Genomic DNA, 21,092 nt, shown 5'->3' with positions numbered 1-21,092 from the left:
ACAAAATGAGAGCCCAGACAAGGACCATGGTCACAGCATGAGGTTTATTCATACAAAAATACTGCTAATGCCTGCTGGAAAACACTTTGATTTGTAATTGTTGATGAGAAGTCACTTGACAAGCATTCTTGAAGGCTGTTGTTGTGGTGAAGGTGAACGCAGTCCCACCTGGAGGCTGAAGAGCCCACCCACACTTAAGCCTAGAAGCCCAGAGAAACAGGATGAGAGGGTAATTATTTCACGTGGAATCTCATTTTCTCAATCATTACCAGGCAACTCCAAATTTTCCTTTGAGGGTCTTCACCCTCTGACATCAGCATTGTAGAAACCAGGAGAGAGGAAAAGAGGGAAGGAGCAGAAGTTTTCAAAATGGGGGAAAGGAAATGTTTGTCGTCCCCACAATGTAATAAACTTGTTACAGGGTTTATTAAAGAGAAAACCAGGATGTGAGCAGAATTTCTTTTTTTTCTCCTGCCTGAGAATGCACTGGAATTTATTGTGCCTGAGCTTTCAAATCTGTTCCTGAGCTGTCAGCAAGGAGGAGCTGCAGGGTCTCAGTGGAGCCCTGTGGTCACGTTGCCCTCTATGACATAGACCCTACGTTACTCCTCCTCAAAGCCCAGCCCTGATCGGCCACACAGCCAGGAGCACCAGATAGGAGGTAAGGTCCCCACAGCTCCCAGTCATCGCAAAGGACATTACCATGCTGGAAATTAGGCAGACCTATCATTTGTTTGAGAACCACTTAAAAAATCCGCAGCATCAGTCCATGTCCTTTGTTTTGGCTTTGTCTTGGCTTTGTCTTGTCCTTTTAATTTAAGATTGTGGAGAAATGGATTTAGGGAAGAGATATCAGCTCCTCCTCCCTGGAGACACCAATATTGACTAACACTGAAAAAGCAAATAGTATCAGATAACCTACTAAAATAAAGCAGGGAAAGTTATTATACTTTTACTTTATTGATCCAGTTCCTGGCTACATGGGGGGAAAAAAAAAAACTTACATTGTTGAAGCTGGAAATCTCTAATGCTACAACAATATGTTGTTAAAAGGTGGTGCATTTATCTGCACACAGGAAACAAGACATTATACTGAGCAGGAGCTGTGTTAAATAGTCCAGGGATATTCGTAACACTAAACAGTGCTGGGCTAGGCGAGAAGGGAAAATAACCTCGTGAGGATGGGACGTGTGCATTTTAAAAAATTGTCGGACAGGTTTTCTGAATAGACAAAAAATATACTTCAAAGGCTTTCTTTTGATTTTGTATTAATGACTTCCAAATACATTTCTATGATAGCAACATCCTTTAAATGGGTCTTGAGAAGAGGATCCATGCCAGTCTTGTACTAACCTCATTCAATATTTGTGAGTAAATGAATGGTACCCATTAAGTTCACATATTTAACTTTGAAAATTGGACTAATTTATAAATCATTACTAGGGTAATGATTTATAAATGAAAAATTGCAAGGATTAATATTTTTCTAGTCTACACACATGCATACATATATAAATATACGTATATACATCTACAAACGTATATACATATACAAGCACATATGTATGCATACATGTGTATATATACACAGTAAATATACATTGCAGCAAACACATTTTTGTTTGACAACCTCCTGGTTGCACATTTGACATTTGCAAAGTAACACATTTACCAAGAAAAAGAATTTGGATTTAATTGCTTTGATAAAGTCACAGTTTCCTTTGTGGTATTTAAGATCATGTTAGTACAAAGGTTTTCACAGGTCAGCAGCTTCTCACTCATTCTTTTTCACAAGAACTTTCCCAATTAATCAATTAACTAACAAGCATGGATTAAGGCAGGGGTCCCCAACTCCTGAGCCATGAACCACTACCGGTCAGGTGGCCTGTTAGGAACTGAGCCAACCAGCAGGAGGTGAGTGGGGAGTGAGCACCATCTGTATTTACAGCCACTCCCCATCACTCATGTTACCGCCTGAGCTCTGCCTCCTGTCCCTGAGACCCTCCTCGACTTCCTGCCGTGGAACAACACACGGGCTTGCAGCTGCATCCCTCCTATTTCTTTCTTCCTTTCTGTGACAACGGACAAGTTGCCCTTATCCCTCTGAGGAAGCCATCCACCTGCACCTCCTGCCTAATCAGCAGGAGAATTAGATTCCCGTACAAGAGCAAACCCTAGTTGTGAACTGCACATGTGAGGGGTCTAGGTGCACTCCTTACAAGAATCTAATGCCTGATGATCTGTTGCTGTCTCCCATCACCCCCAGATGGGACTGTCTAGTTGCAGGAAAACAAGCTCAGGGCTCCCACTGATTCTACATGATGATGAGTTGTATGATTATTTCATTATATATATTACAAGGCAATAATAATAGAAATAAAGTGCACAATAAATGTAATGCATTTGAATCATCCCAAAACCATCTCCCCTCCACTGTCTGTGGAAAAATTGTCTTCCACAAAACTAGTCCCTGGTGCCAAAAAGGTTGGGGACTGCTGTATTAAGGTGTGTTTTAAGTTCTGTACTAAGAATTGTATTGATTGCGAAGAATTAATGATATTGTCCCTGCCACCAAGAAACATAGTTGAGTAGGAGAGATAGTTATCTTTTCCAGTAGGAGAGAGAGGAGTTTGTGCTTCAAGTATCATGAAACATTCTATACTATGTGAGTGAGAAAGGCAAGCACCGTCCTAGGCGTCTATGTGCAGCTGAAGTCACTGAGGAGTGAGTAGATGGTGTTCAAGACCTTGGAATAGGAGTAGATCTTGGAAACACGGTGAAAAGGCAGAACACAGAAGCAGAGCCAGGAGTGATGTGTGCCAGATGATTTTAGTCAGTGGTACAGTCTGGGGAACCAATACTGTAGATTTTATCCCAGGACAGACCCAGAACATCAGACATAATTAGACCATGCAGTTTAGCCTTATCTGCAGAAAACAGCTTTTCTGGAAATGTGCATTGGTGTTATGTCCTTGCTTGACTAAAGTGGAGGAAGTCTTCTGGAAAAAGGTATTTAAAAAATCAGAACACTGCACTAGTCTTTTCAGTAAATGGTACAGGAACAACTGGACATCCACATGTTTTTTAGAAAAAGAATATAGACACAGACCATACATCCTGTGTAAAAGTAATTCAAAATGGATCATAGACCCTAAATGTAAAAGCAAAACCATAAAAAATAGGAGAAAATCTAGATGACCTTGGGTTTGGTGATGACATTTTAGATATAACATCAAAGGTGTGATCTATGAAAGAAGTAACTGAGAAGCTGAATTTCATTGAAACTAAAACTTGTACTTTGAGAAAGACACTCTCAAAACAACGAGAAGACAAGCCACAGACTGGGAGAAAACATAGCAAAAGTCACATCTACTAAAGAATCATTATCCAAAATATACAAAGAATTCTTATAATTCAACAATAAGAGAATAAAAAACCTGGTTAAAAATGGACAAAATATCTGAACAGACACCTCACCAAAGAAAGCACACAGATGGCAAAGAAACATGAAAAGCTGCTCCTCCTCATATATTATCATGGAAATACATATTAAACAACAGTGAGTTCCCACTACACACTATTATACTTGTTAGAATGGCTAAAATCCAGAGCACTGACAACATAAATTGCTGGTGAGGAGGTGGAGCAACAGGAACTCTCATTCACTGCTGCTGGGAATGTGAAATGGTGCAGCCACTTTGAAGACAGTTTGGCAGTTTCTCACCAAGCTAACCATACACTTACCATGGGATCCAGCAATTGTGCCCCTTCCTATTTGACAGAGCAGGAGCATCACCATCTTGGACAAACACTGCCATTTTAAGTTCCCCTAAATCCAGCCCCAAAACATCAGCCTAATGGCTAATGTCAGCATGACCAGAAACATTTCAACCCTTAGATAAACCCCTGCTCCAACCAGAAACATGCCAACCCCGAGATAACCCCAACTCCAACCAGAGACATTCCAAACCTACAATAAAACTCTCCTTCACACAGAAATATTCTGAGCCTGTGATAAGCTCCCCCTCCCTAAAGCCCTTAAATAACCTTAGTCTGTAAGAGAGAGCACTCCTAACTGAAATTGGCCAGAAGCCCCTCTCAGGTTTATTCTCCAAAAGAAACCTGTCTTTGACTATGGAGCCACTTTTTGTGTTTTTTCTTTCTTCAACTCTTACACTATTTACCCCAAGGAGTTGAAAACCTACGTCCATACAAAACCATGCACACCAATGTTTATGGCAGCTTTATACATAATTGCCAAAACTTGGAAACAATCAAGATGTCCTTCTGTAAGTGCATGGATAAATAAACTGTGGAACATCCAGACAGTGGAATATGATTCAGTGCTAAAAAAGGAATGAACTATCAAGCCATGAAAAGACATGGAGGAAACTTAAACACATATTACTAAGCGAAAGAAGCTCATCTGAAAAAGCTACATACCATATGAATCCAACTATACGACATTCCGGAAAAGGCAATAGCATGGAGACAGTAAAAAGATCAGGGGTTGCCAGGAGACGGTGTGTTAGTCTGTTCTCGTGCTGCTAATAAAGACATACCTGAGACTGTGTAATTTATAAAGGACAGAGGTTTAATGGACTCATGGTTCCACATTGCTGGGGAGGCCTCACCATCATGGCGTAAGGCAAAGGAGGAGCAAAGTCACGTCGTACATGGTGGCAGGCAAGAGAGAGCTTGCGCAGGGGAACTCCCATTTATAAAACAATCAGATCTCGTAAGACTTGTTCACCACCATGAGAAGAGTGTGGGGGAAACTGCCCCCATGATTCAGTTATCTCTACCAGGCCTGCCCTTGATGCAGGGGGATTATTGCAATTCAAGGTGAGATTTGGGTGGGAACACAGCCAAACCATATCAGTTGGTGAGGAGGAGGGATGAATAGGGAGAGGATTTTCAGGGAAGTGAAACTACTGTGTGTGATACCATAATGGGGGGATACATGTCCTTAGACATTTGTCCAAACCCACAGGATTTACAACACCAAGAGTGAATCGTAGTGCAAACTGGCCTTTGGGTGATGGTGATGTGCCAATGTAGGTTCATTAATTGTAAAAAATGTGCCACTCTGGTAGGGACGTTGATAGTTGGAGGAGGCTGTGCATATGTGGAGGGAGGAGGTATAGGGAAAATCTCTGTACCCTCTTCTCACTTTTGCTGTGAACATAAAGCTGCTCTAAAAATAAGGTCTATTTTAAAATAATAATCATAAAAATATAGAGGCTGAACTAATCATTGATTGAAGGCCTTGAGGGCAGCAGCAATGGACAGAGCTGTAAACCTGTGGGCGCAAGGTCTGTGTTTAATTCTCAAGCTGCCATTCACCAGCCTGCCAAGTTTTTAACCTCTCTGAGCCTGTTTGCCCATCTGTAAAAGGCGAATGAAAATCAATTCAAAGGAATTGTTTTTCTACGGATTAAACTACATAGAGGAGCTTTAATAAAGTTTGGTTTAAAAACCACCTGGCTATGACTTTAATGTTGCAGTGCGGATGGGACCCTGTCCACCACGGGGCCTGGAGTCTCTCACTGGGAGGCCACGGCAGAAAGTCTTTAACTCTAGGACCAGAAAAATAAGCCTCTCTTCTGCAGTATCTTGTGCATTTTGTAGTGGTTGGCTAGACATTTCAACCACATAAACCTCTTGGCCATGGAGAAGTGCAAATCCAAAATGAAGGCCAGTAACTCACGTGACGTGACAGTCTGCACCTCTGGGCATTCACTTTCCTTTACTCCCTCTCTCCCTCCACTCTCACGTGCATTTTTCTGATCTTTGTCTCTTCCCTCAGATCTTATTGCCTGTACTCTCGCCAGCCTCCACATTTGGTTCTTCAGCATCAGTGGGACCTGCCATCTTCTGAGACCTTTGCTTTCTTCTTATTTCTGAGTTCCTTCCTATCCTGGTTTCCTTCCATTTCCAGCATAGCTTCCATCATCAGCCACTTCCACTTTCCTCTGCGCCTCTCCCTGGCCCTTTGTTTCCCTGTCACACAGGACCCCGCGATGGAGTCTTCTTTCTACCTGCTCCTGCCTGGAGGGCTGAGGGCTGCAGAAGAGCCTGGCTGTGCAGTCTGGTGGAGGCTTCCTCCTCAGTGCCTGCATCCATGTTCAGCTTGCTCTCCCTCCACAGGCCTCCAGCCATGCCCCAGGCCTCTCTCACCCTCCACAGGCCTCCAGCCATGCCCCGGGCCTCTCTCTCCCTCCACAGGACTCCAGCCAGGCCACAGCCTCCCTGCTCTTGGGTGACCGTCTTGATTTCTATTTTCCAGAGTAAATAAAGGCCTCGAGACCCCCTTGACTTCCTGCCATGGAACAACACCCAGGCTTGCAGCTGCGTCCCTCCTATTTCCTTATTCCTTTCTGTGATAACAGACAAGGTGTCCCACCCCCTCCGAGGAAGCCGTCCACCTGCACCTCCTGCCTCATCAAGAAGGGCCTCTCTTCTGAACTTCACATCTTTCCTCTCCCAACATCTTTCCATTATCTTTAAAAATGTTCAAGTTAAAATGTTCGGGTTTTTTTTTTTTTTGGCAGGGTCTCATTCTGTAGCCCAGGCTGGAGTGCAGTGGCACCATCTTTACTCACTGCAGCCTCAAACTGCCTGGCTCAAGCAATCCTCCTGCCTCAGCCTCCCGAGTAGCTGGGACCACAGGCATGTACCACCACACTGGGCTAATTTTTGTATTTTTTTAGAGACAGGGTTTTACCATGTTGCCCAGGCTGGTCTCAAACTCCTGTGCTCAAAGGATCTTCCTGCCTCAGCCTCTCAAAGTGCTGGGATTACAGGCATGAGCCACCGTGCCCAGCCTCTATTTTTTTTTTTTTTTAAATCTCCCTCAACCCAACCTCATCTTCTATCTACTTTCTGCAGTCTCTGCTCCACTTTGAAGTCACAATTTGCATGGGCTGATCCTGCTACATCCTTCTTAGTCTGCCACAATCTGGCCCCCATCCCAAATCCCCCAACATCTGCCCCTCCACCTCAATGAAACTTCTCTTGCCCAGGTTATTATTATTTTGTTTGTTTGTTTGTTTTGAGATGGAGTCTCACTCTGTTGCCCAGGCTGGAGTGCAGTGGAGCAGTCTCAGCTCACTGCAACCTCTGCATCTTAAGTTCAAGTGATTCTCCTCCGTCAGCCTTCTGAGTAGCTGGGATTACAGGTGTGTGGTACCATACCCAGCTAATTTTTGTATTTTTAGTAGAGTTGAGTTTCACCACATTGGCCAAGCTGGTCTTGAATTCCTGACCTCAGGTGATCTGCCTGCCTCCACCTCCCAAAGTGCTGGGATTACAGACATGAGCCTCTTGTCCAGGTTATAAACGACCACTTCATCACTTTCAGTCCTTGTCTTACCTTTCCTCTCAGTTATATTTGTTAAACTTACTTTTCTTGTCAAAACATGATTTTCCCTTGGTTTCAGAGATAATACCCCCACGTGGGGTTTTAGCCCCCTAAGCCCCCAAGATGCTCATGTTTGGTAACCCATGTACGCCTTCCTGCCTCTCTGTCCACCTGTTAAATATTGACCTCCAGGGCCTATCTATTAATAAGTTACTCTTTTCATCCCACACACTCTCAGAACTCATCAATACCAGAGCTTCTGGGACCATTCCAGCTCTCTCATGAACCCCACACTCTCACTCCAGCTGCCGACCAGTTACTTCTGGTGGGTTGTCCCACAGACCCCTCAACTGCACAAGTGCAATATCTACTCATCCCTTCTCTTCCCCAAACCTGCCCTTCTTTTCACATTCCATATCTCAGCAAATGGCACCACCAGTTAATCTGCCCAAGCCAGAGACCTGGAAATCATTCATGGCTGCTGTGTCTACTTCAGCACCCTCATCCAATTGACCATCAAGCCTGCCTGTCCTATCTCTGGACCATGTTTTAATCCATTCTCTTGTCCGCAGGTCCACTGCTCTTAGCTCCATGCAAGCAAGACTCCTGGTCTTCCCCCAACCCCCGGCTTTCCTCTCATTTCCCTATGACCACACTGGCCAGCAGGACCTTCATGAAATACAGAGGTGGTCATGCCGTTTCCTTGCTTAAAATACTCTGGTGGCTTTATGTTGCCCTTAGGACAGGAACCACTCCCTTTCCCATGGCCTGCAAACCTTTCATGGTCCATATCCTGATTCCAGGCTTAGCCGTGGACCCCAGGCCTTAGGACACACAATTTCCCCCGCTAGGCACAGCCTCTCCTTCTCTGTAGCCCGTCTTTGTGAGTTGAAAGGGATATTGCTGAGCTAAACCTTCCCCCTTGCAGGATCTGTTCTATGAAACTGTATGATGATCACAGAGGAAGTTTGATGATGAGGCTCCTAGAGAAGCAGATGCCTTGTAAGCTCTCCATCACTAAGGGAAGGATAACACCTCAGATGTCCTTTCTTCCTGGGGATTTAAGCTGGTTATCATTGTAAGGATAATGCAAAGAAAAATGAACCTATTTGGGATGGTCAGATGAGTGATGGCTATTTGTGAAAATAAACACAGCCTGGGGGTGATTTGTCATGGACATCTGGTACAGACAAGAACAAAAAAGGAAAGGGGGAGAAAAGATGTCTGGAGTGAAGATGGGGAAGAAAGGGAAGAGAGCAACCACCAGCTGAGGATCAGAGCCACTCCCCTCCCCCTAGCAAGGATCAGAAACAAGACTCAAGTGCCCTGTCCATCCAGGGAGGCTGAACCCACCGCCTCTGAGTAACACGTTCTCAGGGCAAAGAGTTTAAAAGAAAGAGGAGGAGATGAAGAAGAAAGAAGTGGAGAAGGAAGAAGAGGAGAGGGAGAAGGAGGGGGAAGAGCAGGAGGAAGAGGAGGAGGGGAAAGAGGAGGAGAACAAAGAGGAAAAGAAGGAGACAAAAAAGGAGAGGAAGGAGGAAGAAGAGCAGGATGAGGAGAAGGAGGAGGTGGAGGTGGAAGAAGAAGAGGAAGAGGAAGAGGTGGAGGAAGAGAAAGGAGGAGGAAGAGGAAGAGGTGGAGGAGGAGGAAGAGGAGGAAGAAGAGTAGGATGAAGAGGAAGAAGTGGAGGAGGAGGAGGTGGAAAAGGTGGAGGAGGAGGAGGAAAAGGGAGGAAGAGGAAGAAGATGAGGAGGCGAATGAGGAAGAGGAGGAGGCCTGTACTGGTAACTTCCTGAAATTTTTACTTATTATACTGAAATCATTTTCCCAATAAATTTAAGTACCTTGATTCACCATAGGTAAGAATCAGACTAAGAACGATAAAAAGGAAGAAGTGGCCTAAAAACACAGACCGAAGGCCATCTTGATGGCAAATGCCACTGCCCCTGTAGACAAATGCAGCAGGGCCACCGTGCCCTTCGTGCCTGGAACATATGCAGCACCTGGTGCTGGGGCTAGTTGGAGGGGCTCTGGTGGCTTCTTATCAAGGAGCCTCTAGTCTGACAAGCATGTTCTGTATGGCGTGGGTTGGTTCCATGGCTCACTCTCAGAGCTTCTGTCTTTTGGAATCCCTGCAAGGGTCTTAAGGGCAGTTTCTACTCTAGTAGTTGTGAGAGTGCCAGGCAAGTCCATTTACCTTTCTTCTCCTCTTCCCTTCCCTTCCCCAACTCCGCCCCCTCCCCCCTGCTACTCCTAATCCGATCTCTCACTACCCTATGGTGTTAGAAATCACAGTTCATATATCAAAATGTATAAAAATAAATTATTTCAAAATCCATATTTGTCAGCAGCTTTTAAACTAGCCTTTTAGTATGTGGAATCTTATGAATATGTGAACTTTGACCTCATTCCAGTGCAGACATATCACCACTATAACTTTGAATTATAGTATGTGGTTCTCTCTCAAACAATTATATTCACAAACTCCTTTTTTTTAGAAAAATTTTATCATCTGTTCAAAATAGGTTATTTTGCATCCGGTTTATTATCTTAAGGCCCTATGTGCAAGATAATCTTTATATGCAGATGAAATATTAGCAAGAAATGCAAGTTTGCTGAGATGTTATTAAAAAGTCACATTATACTCTGAGACCTGAAAAAAAAGAAAAAAATGAAAAGCCACATTAAGAAAAATAATCACTTATAAATTAATCAGATATAGCTACCTCTAAATTATACAAAATTTAAATGATTGAAATTATACCACATAAGTTAAATAGACTCTTTAGCAGCATAATAGAAAGATCTAGGTCATTACCTTTAAATTTACTCATAATTCTTGTTGTCTGAATCAGCTAGAGCATCAATTGTTCCACCTATATGACAATGTGACAAGTTTGATAACTTTTCTATCTTGCACACATGAAGATTGCAAACATCAAATTATATTTATGTAAATGTATCATTTTGTTATTTGTAGAAAAAATAAAACTTTTGAAGTTCTCAGAATTATTAAGTGATCAGAATTAGCAAGTGCACGGCAAATACTCACTTTCATTTTCCTGAGGTATGATTTTGAATAGTCTGAACAGAACTGGGAGGCTATTGTATTAGAACAAGTCACTTGGCTGGTGAGAAAACTTAGCAGATGATTTAGCATGTAGTTCAGCTTTGATTTTCATTCATGCGTTCATTCAAGTATTCACTTAAACTTGTTCTGTACGTCAGGCACTGTGCTAGGTGCCAGGCTGTGGAAGAGTAAAAAGGAATATAGATAACTCTTCCAGTAATTTTGACCAGTGTAGTAGAAATAATTGATTGCCAACAAAAACCCATCCTCCCTTTATTAATAGTAGTAATGTTAGGCTGTGCACATGTTGCCCAGCTAGTGACTGAATTTCCTACCCTCTCTCATAGCTCACTATGGATGTATGACTAATTCTTGCCAGTAAAATGTGAGTAGAAGTGATATGATATGAGCCGTCATAGGTTTAGGGCTTCCTACCTAAGCTGTGTGCTCATTTTCCTCCCTGTGAGCTTGAATATGGAAGCACCTTATGGTCCAGCTTGAACCATGCACGTAGCAACACTCAAGCAGGAATTGGAAACCTGTGACCTTTGGGTCAAATCCAACTCACTGATTGTTTTTGTAAAGATTAGTGAATTATCTCTGACTGCTTTTGTGCTACAACAGCAAAGTTGAGTAGTTGTTGTGAGAGGGATCATATGACCTACAAAACCAGAAAATATTACTATCTGGCTCCTGATAACAAAAGTTTCCTAATGCCTTTGCTAGAGGATGGCAAAGCAACAGAAAATATGAAACTGGATCCCCGAATGACCACATGGAGCAGAGTCTCCTCAGCAATCTGAACGAGTGACCTTGGGATGATTATACGAGGGAAAAATAAACTCCTATGTCTTTTAAGCCAGTATTTTTTACAGTCCCTTTGGCCTCTTCAAGAAAAGTCAGTTGCTCATGCTGGTGATATATGCAATAGAATTCTGCACATATTTGGAGATTTGTAAGTGTCCCAGGAAATAAACTAAACTCAAATCCATTTGGCACTGATCTCTAATCTTGAGGTAAAACAATTTAAAATTCCAGTTTAGGTAAGATTATAACAATGAAAAATTACAGGGGTATGGTCAATAATAGAACACAAATTTTTTATTTTATTCTACTTAAATAGCAGAATTACATGATTTTTTCCCTTTATTTTTGATACTCTAAGACCTAGTTTGTACAATGAGAAGTGAAAACAAATTATCTTAATTTTAGTTCTCCTTCCTCATTAATTACCTAATTTTTCCATTCTTCTGAAAATTACTGTTTTAAAACACTTAGTGTCAGCTCAAACTTGTAGACATTTTCAAAAAATGAATAATTTTAAAATGTAAAATGTACATCATCAACACATCAATAATATAGACAGAACACTAACAAACTGTATTAAAGCTTTTGTGATTAGGTTCTCAGTTGAATTTTCTGAGGCTTTTATTTTTTTTGTTAACTTAGAAGAACTCACCCAGAATGAAATATATTTACTTTATTTAGAGACCCTGTAATTCTGAGCATGTATTTCCTTATGAGTGGGCATTTCCTAACCTAGCACTAACCAAAGAGAAAGGTGGCTTGCAAATTTCTTCTTCCACACTTCCAGGACTCTTCACTTTTTTGGTTAGGCCTGCCTTCAAGCTTCTATCAACCCCTGCCTTGTGTTTTATGGAATTTTTTAAGGCTGCAGGGGAATTGCTGTCTTCATCAATGTCAACCAGAAGAATCAGAACAGGAGAGAGTGGTCCTGGGCACAGCAAAGGGGCAGGAGCCAGGATTTAGGATTCTCTTAAGAGCTGGGAGGCATTCTTCTGCGAAGTTCATGGGATGAGTAATGAGGATATAGGAGAGTCGCTAAGAGCTAGAAGCTGAGAGGACCCAGAGGACTGAGTTCTTGGTGAAGCTATAGGATTTTTTTAAGAAAACAAAACAAAAGTGGATCTGCAGTTTGAATTGTTGAAATGTCAGGAACCAGAGACAGTGTATATTATGGAAAATAAACAACTCTAGAATTTGCATACACTAAAGGTTTAGAAACAGTAGTCTAACAAAAAGTGAGCCCTGGAAAACCTGCCTGGGAGCTTCCTTTGCAGGAAAAGCACACAGTTTGGACTTGCATTTTCTATTTGGCAGCTTAAACAAATGTCTCCAATGGCCAGGTCTTGTAGTTCCTACATCTTCTGCCCAAGTCTTTGACTCTACAGCATGCAAACAAGCCATGGAGAAAAGCTTCCTTAGTCTTTGGGGTCAGAGTAAGGAGTAGCAGGATTCAAAGATGTTCTTCCACAAGGTTTGGACAGGAGCAAGAGCCAACACTGTGATTTGTGTATTTTCAAGACATCATTCTGGCTACTGTTGACAAGGTCCAAGCATCACCTTTAGATAGACGGGACCCATCTTCAATCACATTATATAATTGATTCCTCAGGAATTGAGGTGAGACCACAGAAAATCACGGCTGGTGGGCAAGACGATGGAGGATATAGAAACTGCTGCTTTATCAAGAGTTGAAGGTGACAGTCAGCCAGGAAGTGGTCAGAAGACGCAAGTCCCCTGAGCTGTGGGAGCACTGCATTGGGACAGTGCCACGGTGATGGGATGGTGGGAAGAAGCAGCTGCCTGTGAAGGCTGGGACATTGCTATGGGGGATGCAGAGGTGCAGCCGAGGAAGCTGCTCACCACTGCCAGTCCACCAGCACAGCTCCACGGTGGCCTGTGCCTCTAGAGTGAGGCAAATGGTCACAGTGGGCAGCGCCCGGCTGGAAGGAGATGCAGATGTGACTCCATTCCACCTACTCCACTCCACTCCTCCTCCAGAACTTGACTCTTGTGGATTGCAGTGACCCTAAGCTACCTCTCAGGCAGCCAGGATTGTGATATGGAGTGAGGCGATTCTTTTTTTTTTTTCTTTGAGATGGAGTCTCGCTCTGTCCCCCAGGCTGGAGTGCAGTGGCGTGATCTCAGCTCACTGCAACCTCTGCCTCCCAGGTTCAAGTGATTCTCCTGCCTCAGCCTCCCAAGTAGCTGGGACTACAGGTGTGTGGCACCACACCCGGCTAATTTTCGTATTTTTAGTAGAGACAGGTTTTCGCCATGTTGGCCAGGTTGATCTTGAACTCCTGACCTCAAGTGATCCACCTGCCTCGGCTTCCCAAAGTGCTGAGATTACAGGTGTGAGCCACCGTGCCCAGCCGATTCTTATTTCCATTCTGCAGCGTTTCATGAGAGTTCTCCTGCTACACCGTAGGGAGAGGCGGGACACTGGCTCCACAGTGTCCTCTGCACCCTGGATTCATGGGCCTATCCTGCAGGCACAGGTAGCCCTCGCAGCCCCTTGCCCACCCAGAGGCTTTCTTCCAGTAGAGAGATGAGAGCGTGTGTTCTGCCCATGTACGGACTAGCAGTTTCCACATTTCCTGAGGTGCAGGGCACCGTGCTGGCTGCTCTGGGGCATTAAAAAATTAAGGGACCGGCCAGGCGCGGTGCTCACGCCTGTAATCCCAGCACTTTGGGAGGCTGAGGCGGGTGGATCACGAGGTCAGGAGATCGAGATCATCCTGACTAACACGGTGAAACCCTGTGTCCACTAAAAAAAAAAAAAAAAAAATTAGCCAGACATGGCGGCCTGCGCCTGTAGTCCCAGCTACTTGGGAGGCTGAGGCAGGGAGAATCGCTTGAACCCGGGAGGCAGAGGTTGCAGTGAGCCGAGATCACGCCACTGCACTCCAGCCTGGACAACAGAGCGAGACTCCATCTCAAAAAAAAAAAAAAAATTTGAGAGATGACATGACTCCTGCCATTAAAGAATTTACGATCTAGTGAGAGGTCTATAAGCAGTGCTGAGCGATGGTGCAGGAGTTTGTTCTTGCTCGCGCTAGAAACTCCTTACTGTGCACTGCAAAGAGAAGGGTCTTGCCCTGGAGGAGGAATTTAGAACATTGTGAACCAAGGATAAATCATAAATGAGGCTAATGGGTAACTTCTCAGAGAAAATATGGATTTGAGCCAAGCAGAAGCCGAAATCTTGGCCCAACATTAGCAAAACTGAAATCACACTTTGGAGATGCATTACTTTTTAAAAATTATTTACTTATTTAATGCATCCACTGAAATTATAATTTAAAACTAATTATAAATTGTATAATTATATTTTTATAATTTATATTTCTATTTTAAATGTTTTATATTTCTATTTTATATCTTTATATATTTTTATTTAAAAACTTTTTATAACTTAATTGTTTATTATAATTATATAATTTTATTTTTATTGATGGGGTCTTGTTCTGTTTCCCAGGCTGGAGTATAGTGGCATGATCATAACTCACTGAAGCTTCAAACTCCTGGGTTCAAGCTATCCTCCTACCTCCACCTCCTGAGCAGCTAGGATTACAGGTACATGTCACCATGTCTGGCTAATTTTTAAAATTTTTGTAGAGATGGGAGTCTCACTATGTTGTCCAGGCTGGTCTTGAACTCCTGACCTCAAGCTATCCTCCTGCGTTGGCCTCACAAAGTGCTTGGGATTACAGATGTGAGCCGCTGTGCCCAGCCAGCATGACTTTATTAAACAGTTCTGAGTTGAGTTGCTGTTCTTACCAGCAGGGCTGCATGATGGCTATGCATGTGGATGGTCACGGTCCCAGGGCAGGAGTCAACAGGGAGCTTCTTCTTCTTCTTCTTCTTATTATTATAGATTCAGGGGATGCACGTGCAGGTGGGTCACATGGGTGTATTTGTGTATTGCTGGGGTCCGGGCTTTTAGTGAACTGATCACCCTAATAGTGAACATAGTAGGCGATGTGTCCAGCCCTTGCCGGCCTCCCTCCTCCTCCCCTTTTGGAGTCCCCCGTGTCTATTGCTCCCATCTTTATGGCCATGTGTGTCCCCTGTTTAGCTCCCACTTATAAGTGCAGTATTTGATTTTCTTCAAGAGGAAGTTTCTATGGGGTTAAACCAACTCTGCTTCCACAGGCCTAGAGCCAACTGCCCTCTCCGTTTTCTGTTTGCAATCCACTCAGAGTGGTGACAAGGGGAAAGAGGCCTGGGAAATTTGAAGTGGTGCTTTGGTATTTTTCCGAATGAATAAAATGATGACTAGCCACGCAAATGTATCACAAAGAGGAGAGAGAGGCACAAGCCTCGGTGAATCTTTCTCCCTCCTTTTCAAGTTTCCTTTGCTGTCACAACTATTTCAACTTACTTTCCAAGCATTTAATAGAGTCTTTTGAGAAAACAAGCAGGTCAAAGACTTGAAGAAACATATGCCAATACCACTTAGCAAATTTCCCGCCCAGAAATCCACTTCCAACCCAACCATCTGCTGCTCTGTCAGCCCAAGTATTTATAGCCTGGTTCTTTGTCCCCATTACCAGCCCTTGCTTCCAGTACAGTGATTCCAGCTTCGTCTTCCTCCGCTTCGGAAGAAAGAACAAGACAGTTTTCTTCCATTCCAGACATTATGGCAAAGTTACTCTCAGTCTTAAAATGATACGTGTTATCTCTGATCAAGAATTTGCCGCCTTTTCCGCCTCCATGGAGCAAAAATCACTTCTTGACTTCTCTCTTGTCATTCCAAGAGACCGTCTCAGATGGATTTGGTAATCAGAGTTAAGAACAGTGTCTATTAAGCCACTGGCCTTCAGTCCTATTTTTAAAAGGCTGGATTTTATTCACAACTTGGGAAATAATATTATTGACCTAGAAAATCACAAAACTCAGAACAAGAGATTCGGATGCCCGTGACAACAAAGGCAATCAGATCTATTCATCCTGGCCTAACTGGGAGGCTCTCGTCTCTAAAAGGAACTCATCCCCCTCCATTTAGGCCTGACCCGAGGACCACAAGTCTGTGGTCCTTTATAGAAAAACTTCCTGGCAACATCAATGTCTCCATTCACACCACAGACCAGCTGGTGGATTCAAGACCCTTGACAAGGAGTTGGCTTCCAGATCTAGGCGTCTTTCTGCTGGAATCCTAAAGAGGCCAAGTTCAGCCGTTCTCATGACACCCATTCTTCATCATTTGATCAAAGGGAAACTGGACAAGTAGCACTCCCCATCGCCCCCACCAATACTACCCCCACTGTTCCTCTAACCCTAATACAAAGTGAAACCAGTAGCACCTTAGGAATGTAGAAACACACTTGCAGGCATCCCACATCTAGGTCAAACTCATATAACCTTGCAGACCAATTTTCTAGTGTTTGGGGCTTTAAAGGAACAGTTCCCCTTCCTTCCTCACCGCCAAGACAAGAAAGCAAACAGAAACTCCGTACTTATGCATCAAGGTACTGGAAGGCCCCACAGCCAGGAGGGCTGGCAAGGTGGCTGCAGATTCTCAGGTGGGGACATAGACGTTGGTGTCCACCTGCTTGGGAGAGACAGATGCACAGAAGGGGGAGCCCCACAGGCCTGAGAGTGCAGACAGTGGGCCCCAGAGGGTAGTGGGGAGAGGCCCCTGGGCCCCAGGAGCACTCAGGCCTATGCTTGGGGGCAGGGACACAGAAACTTGAAGGGTCTTGGGACGTCCTTCTCCAGCTGGCCCACGCAGTCATAGGAAGCAGGCTCTCGGAAGTGAAGGGAACCCAGAAATGATGATGGACGTGGTGCTGGGGCAGCCTGGGGGCATGGGAACCCATAGAGGGTCACGGGGTGAACCCCAGAATGCTGGGTAGACCTAGGACCCCACAGCAAGAGTCCACAGCACAGCGCATAACAAGCCTTAAAGATGTCCTTTCCCTCTATCCCAGCCATCCTACTTTGGGAACGTGAGCCAAGCAAAAGAGACATGGTTATTTACGACATTTCAATAACTGACAGCAAGTCATGGCATACTGAAAAGTGTAAAAATGTTTTTGCGTAATTGTTATTGATGTGGGGGAAAACCGCAGTATGATATTACGTGATCGAAGTGGCACACCCTGGACTACAAAGCATGAAGCCAGCGATGGACTTAGAAAAAAAGGCTGGAAAAAAATGTCACATGAGCCTCCCAGTATTCCAGAAGCTCTGATTTGCCTCAATTATAAGGGATTTGGGGGTTATAGTCTGTATTTGCTGAAGTTTCTACAATGAATTTCATTTATGACTGGAAAACAGGATGTTGAAACCCATTCTGTTCCTATCATCACTCGATGTCATCAAAACTGATAACTTGTAAAAACTGACTTTCTATTACTAAGGAACCTTGGTGTTCATTATTGAATTTATACACAAAGACTTCAGTGTAGACCAGGCAGAGGTGTGGAACTATAGGATATCATGTGCTGAGCACCCCAAATCACCCTCGATCCCATGACATTTGATGTGAACCTTTAGGGGGATCGACCAAGACAGCTTTATAAGAAAACATGATGGCTGGGCGTGATGGCTCATGCCTGTAATCCCAGCACTTTGAGAGGCAGATCACCTGAGGTCGTGAGTTCAAGACCAGCCTGGCCAACATGGTGAAACCCCATATCTACAAAAAAAAAAAAAAAAAAAAAAAAAAAATTAGCCGCGTGTGGTGGCACACACATCTGTAATCCCAGCTACTTGGGAGGCTGAGGCAGGAGAATTGCTTGAACCTGGCAGGTGGAGGTTGCAATGAGTTGGGATCGCACTACTGCACTCAAGCCTGGGTGACAGAGCGAGACTCCGTCTCAAAAAAAAACAAAAAACAAAAAACTTGCTTACGGGTCCCATTTGTGATTTACATCGTTTAAATCAGAATGTTACTGAAATGTGAGCAGCATAAACTTCTATTCCTGTGGTACATCAACAAGGATAAAGCCAAAGTACATTTATGAATTAACTACAAAGAAAATGAAAATGAACCAGAAAACCTAGTTAGAACTGCATCTCTGCCACTGCTGGTTGGTGACCTTCTGCACGCGGTTAATCCTCTCTCAGCCTGTTTCTCTCTGGGTCAAATGCCCTTAATGAGAGTACTGACATGTCTTTTTTGAAGGTTAAATGATATGATGTTTGGTGGACTCATTATTCATCATTGTTCTGGGGAATGTCAAATGCTGGACGCCAGGAGAGGGAGGGTTTCTCAGCCTCTCCATTCAGAAAGAGCCTGAATTGCTGCACTGAGCTGGATAAAACCTTCGCATAATTCTGAGTATTGTTTAATCTTTAATCAACGTGAAACTACGTGTCCCAAGGGAAGCCGAAGCCACTTTCTTTCTTTGACCTCGTGTTTATGTTGTCCTAATTTGACATGGTTTGGAATCCATAGTTTTAGCCTCTTTTCTCTTTGTACAGAAGTTCCCATAGAGGTTGCAAATTGTTGTTATTTAAGTAATGTCTGCTGAGGAGGAAATTGGAGGAATGGGAGGAATAAGGCAAATTACTTGGCATACATTTTACGAGGAGCTTCCTAATGGAGCTAAGAACATGGCTGTGGTCAAAGCTGTGAAGTCTGGGGAAGATCACTGACTGCTGTTGGCCTGCTGAGGCCACTGAGCTCAGGCAAGCAGCCCGTCTTTATCCTCACGCCCCAGGCTCATGCCTCCAGCCGAGATCTCAGGGTCCTGCTCAGTGCCACCATATCTATCGAGCGTAAGTTTTGTGCAATCTTTTGCTCCGTTTTATGGGAGAAACAACAAAAAGGAACTCATGGGTCAGAAGGGATTTCCAGCATTTTTTAAAAAGTGTACAAATCCATGCAAATATAACAAAGAAAGATAAGAAGAACATTGGGGAAAAATAAAGAAAAAGATAAGAGTTAAGGAATTCAAAAAGGACGAAAAACCAGAAAAAGCTAAAAAAAAAAAAAAAATGGAAAGAACACCTGCCTTTTGGACTTTGGGGGCTTAAAAGTGTGTTTCAGACCAGTTCCTCGGTTTGATGTTGACACAAACTTGTGAATTTAGTCCAGCAGAAATTATCTTCATGATGTGCATCTCTGTGATGTAGGGAGATTAAGTCATTTGGCCAAAGTCAACTCATACACTCACTCACATGCACACAAAATGCCGGCAGGAGTGAGACCTGAAGCTGGGCGTCTCAACTGCCAATCCGCTTTACTACGACAAGGAGCTGGCTTGCAACGAAAGAGAGAAAAGAGTTTCTGAAAGTCCGTGGGGGCTGTGCCTGAGCCTGTACAAGTTTATAATCTCTGGCTGGCAGGGACATACAGGTTAATGCTGTATTACAGATTTCTTCCCCAGCTTATCAAAATCCTTGGGTCCTTCTAAATAAGCACATGCTAATTTATACACCAAAGCTTCCTCTGCTGCGTCTGCTCTGCATCAACTCCTTGCAATGTGCCCTGAGATTTGCTTTAAAGCCACAGATCAGCAATTTCATTGTGTGTGCATTCATTTATTTGCTCAACAAATATTGATTGGGTTCCTAACATATGCCAGACATTGTGCTAGGTCCCCAGTATATAATGAGGAAACAGGACAGATTCACTCCCCATTGTGATTTAGGGGGATTGAGAGTGCTGTCATGCAGAGAAACTCTCCAAGGCAGTGGTGGGAGGGGCCCTTCCTGAGCCAGCTTCTCTCCTTGCTATTGCTCCTGTTGCCCTGCCATGGCAGGATCTCCACCCAGCCTCCCAGACTCTCCTGCACAGCAGCCCATTGAATCCTGCCTTCCTGTAGCAAGAACTTACGGTAGCTTGCTAATGGGGTGACACCCTTGCCTCTTGTGTGTGGACAGTACAGTGGTTGTTTGCAGCAGGAAGTTTGCAATAGGCTCCCTCCTTACTCCTGCATCCAAATTCAGGAGTTCTTTGGCTATCCAGTAAGGCAATTGGAAGAGACGGAGTCCCCCACACCATCCCCTAAACGATATCCCACCAGAGAGTTTAGCCCGAGCACCTAAAAGCTGTCTTCTAATTCTATGTCTGCCAAATCCCAAATGATGATCACGATGCTCGTCATTTACTGAACCTCTTCCTTTTCTCCATTAGTAGAGCAATGTGGGAGTGGATGGGTAGAGAGAAGTTGGAAGTTGAGGATTTTGTGGCATGTTAGGCTTGTACTTCCCAAGTTAAATGCTGACCTTTATATTTGTGATGTGGTACCTATTGGTGGGGACCTAGAGGTGTAGGAAACAATGGGATGACAGAGCATCAAGAACATGGAGGCAAAGACCGTCTCCTGTCCCCCAGCCCCTCTAAGACATCCAGTGCTGTGTGAGGTGAAGAGTCACAGCTTGATGACCTGAGATAAATCGTTTTGCTCTTCAGAGCTAAGTAAGAGTGTGCAGGAAAGAATTTCTCCTAAAGGACAAGAGCTGGGGCTCACTGGTGCCAGGATGATTGTTTAGGGTTAGAAGAGAAAATAAATGTGACTATTTGTGTTATCCGCTGGAGCCATCGTTTGTGCAAAAACTTTAATAAATCCCTTCCACATATAAGCGCTATGCTAGGTGCCAGGAATGCAAAGAATAACAAGATATAAACCTCTTCCTTGGGGTCTTACGATCCAGCTTACGTTCTGGGAAAGGCATTTGTGATGGAAAAACAAATAAATATTTAAAGAGTTTTTCAGTAAAATTGCCATAAATCTACTTAGATGTTGAAAGCACAAGATGTCCTTGTTGGGGCAAATGGGTGACTAGGTGTCTGAGAAGCTGTAAAGGATGCATTTGGAGTCTACTGGAGTGTGGTGAGCCTGTGAGCTGGGAGGCAGCCTGGACCTCATGATTTCCAGAAGCAGGAGTTTCTCCTTT

The 21,092-nt window shown here is 43.8% G+C and overlaps 2 long non-coding RNA genes across 2 annotated transcripts; one reads left to right on the top strand and one right to left on the bottom strand.

The window, feature by feature from the left end:
* The first annotated feature begins 611 nt into the window (after positions 1–611).
* On the top strand, positions 612–19,704 carry LOC134762028 (uncharacterized). The gene is made up of 3 exons (XR_010141474.1): positions 612–661; positions 14,719–14,816; positions 15,797–19,704. It is a non-coding gene; the product is annotated as an uncharacterized LOC134762028 (long non-coding RNA).
* On the bottom strand, positions 9,860–16,400 carry LOC129048160 (uncharacterized). Its single transcript, XR_008510266.1, has 3 exons — positions 16,331–16,400; positions 10,416–10,611; positions 9,860–10,016 (listed from the first exon to the last, which is right to left on the bottom strand). It is a non-coding gene; the product is annotated as an uncharacterized LOC129048160 (long non-coding RNA).
* Positions 19,705–21,092: the final 1,388 nt, after the last annotated feature.

The sequence above is a fragment of the Pongo abelii genome, chromosome 8, assembly GCF_028885655.2.
Source record: "Pongo abelii isolate AG06213 chromosome 8, NHGRI_mPonAbe1-v2.0_pri, whole genome shotgun sequence".
NCBI classification, from domain to species: Eukaryota; Metazoa; Chordata; class Mammalia; order Primates; family Hominidae; genus Pongo; species Pongo abelii.
This window is presented reverse-complemented; position numbering and strand designations above follow the sequence as displayed.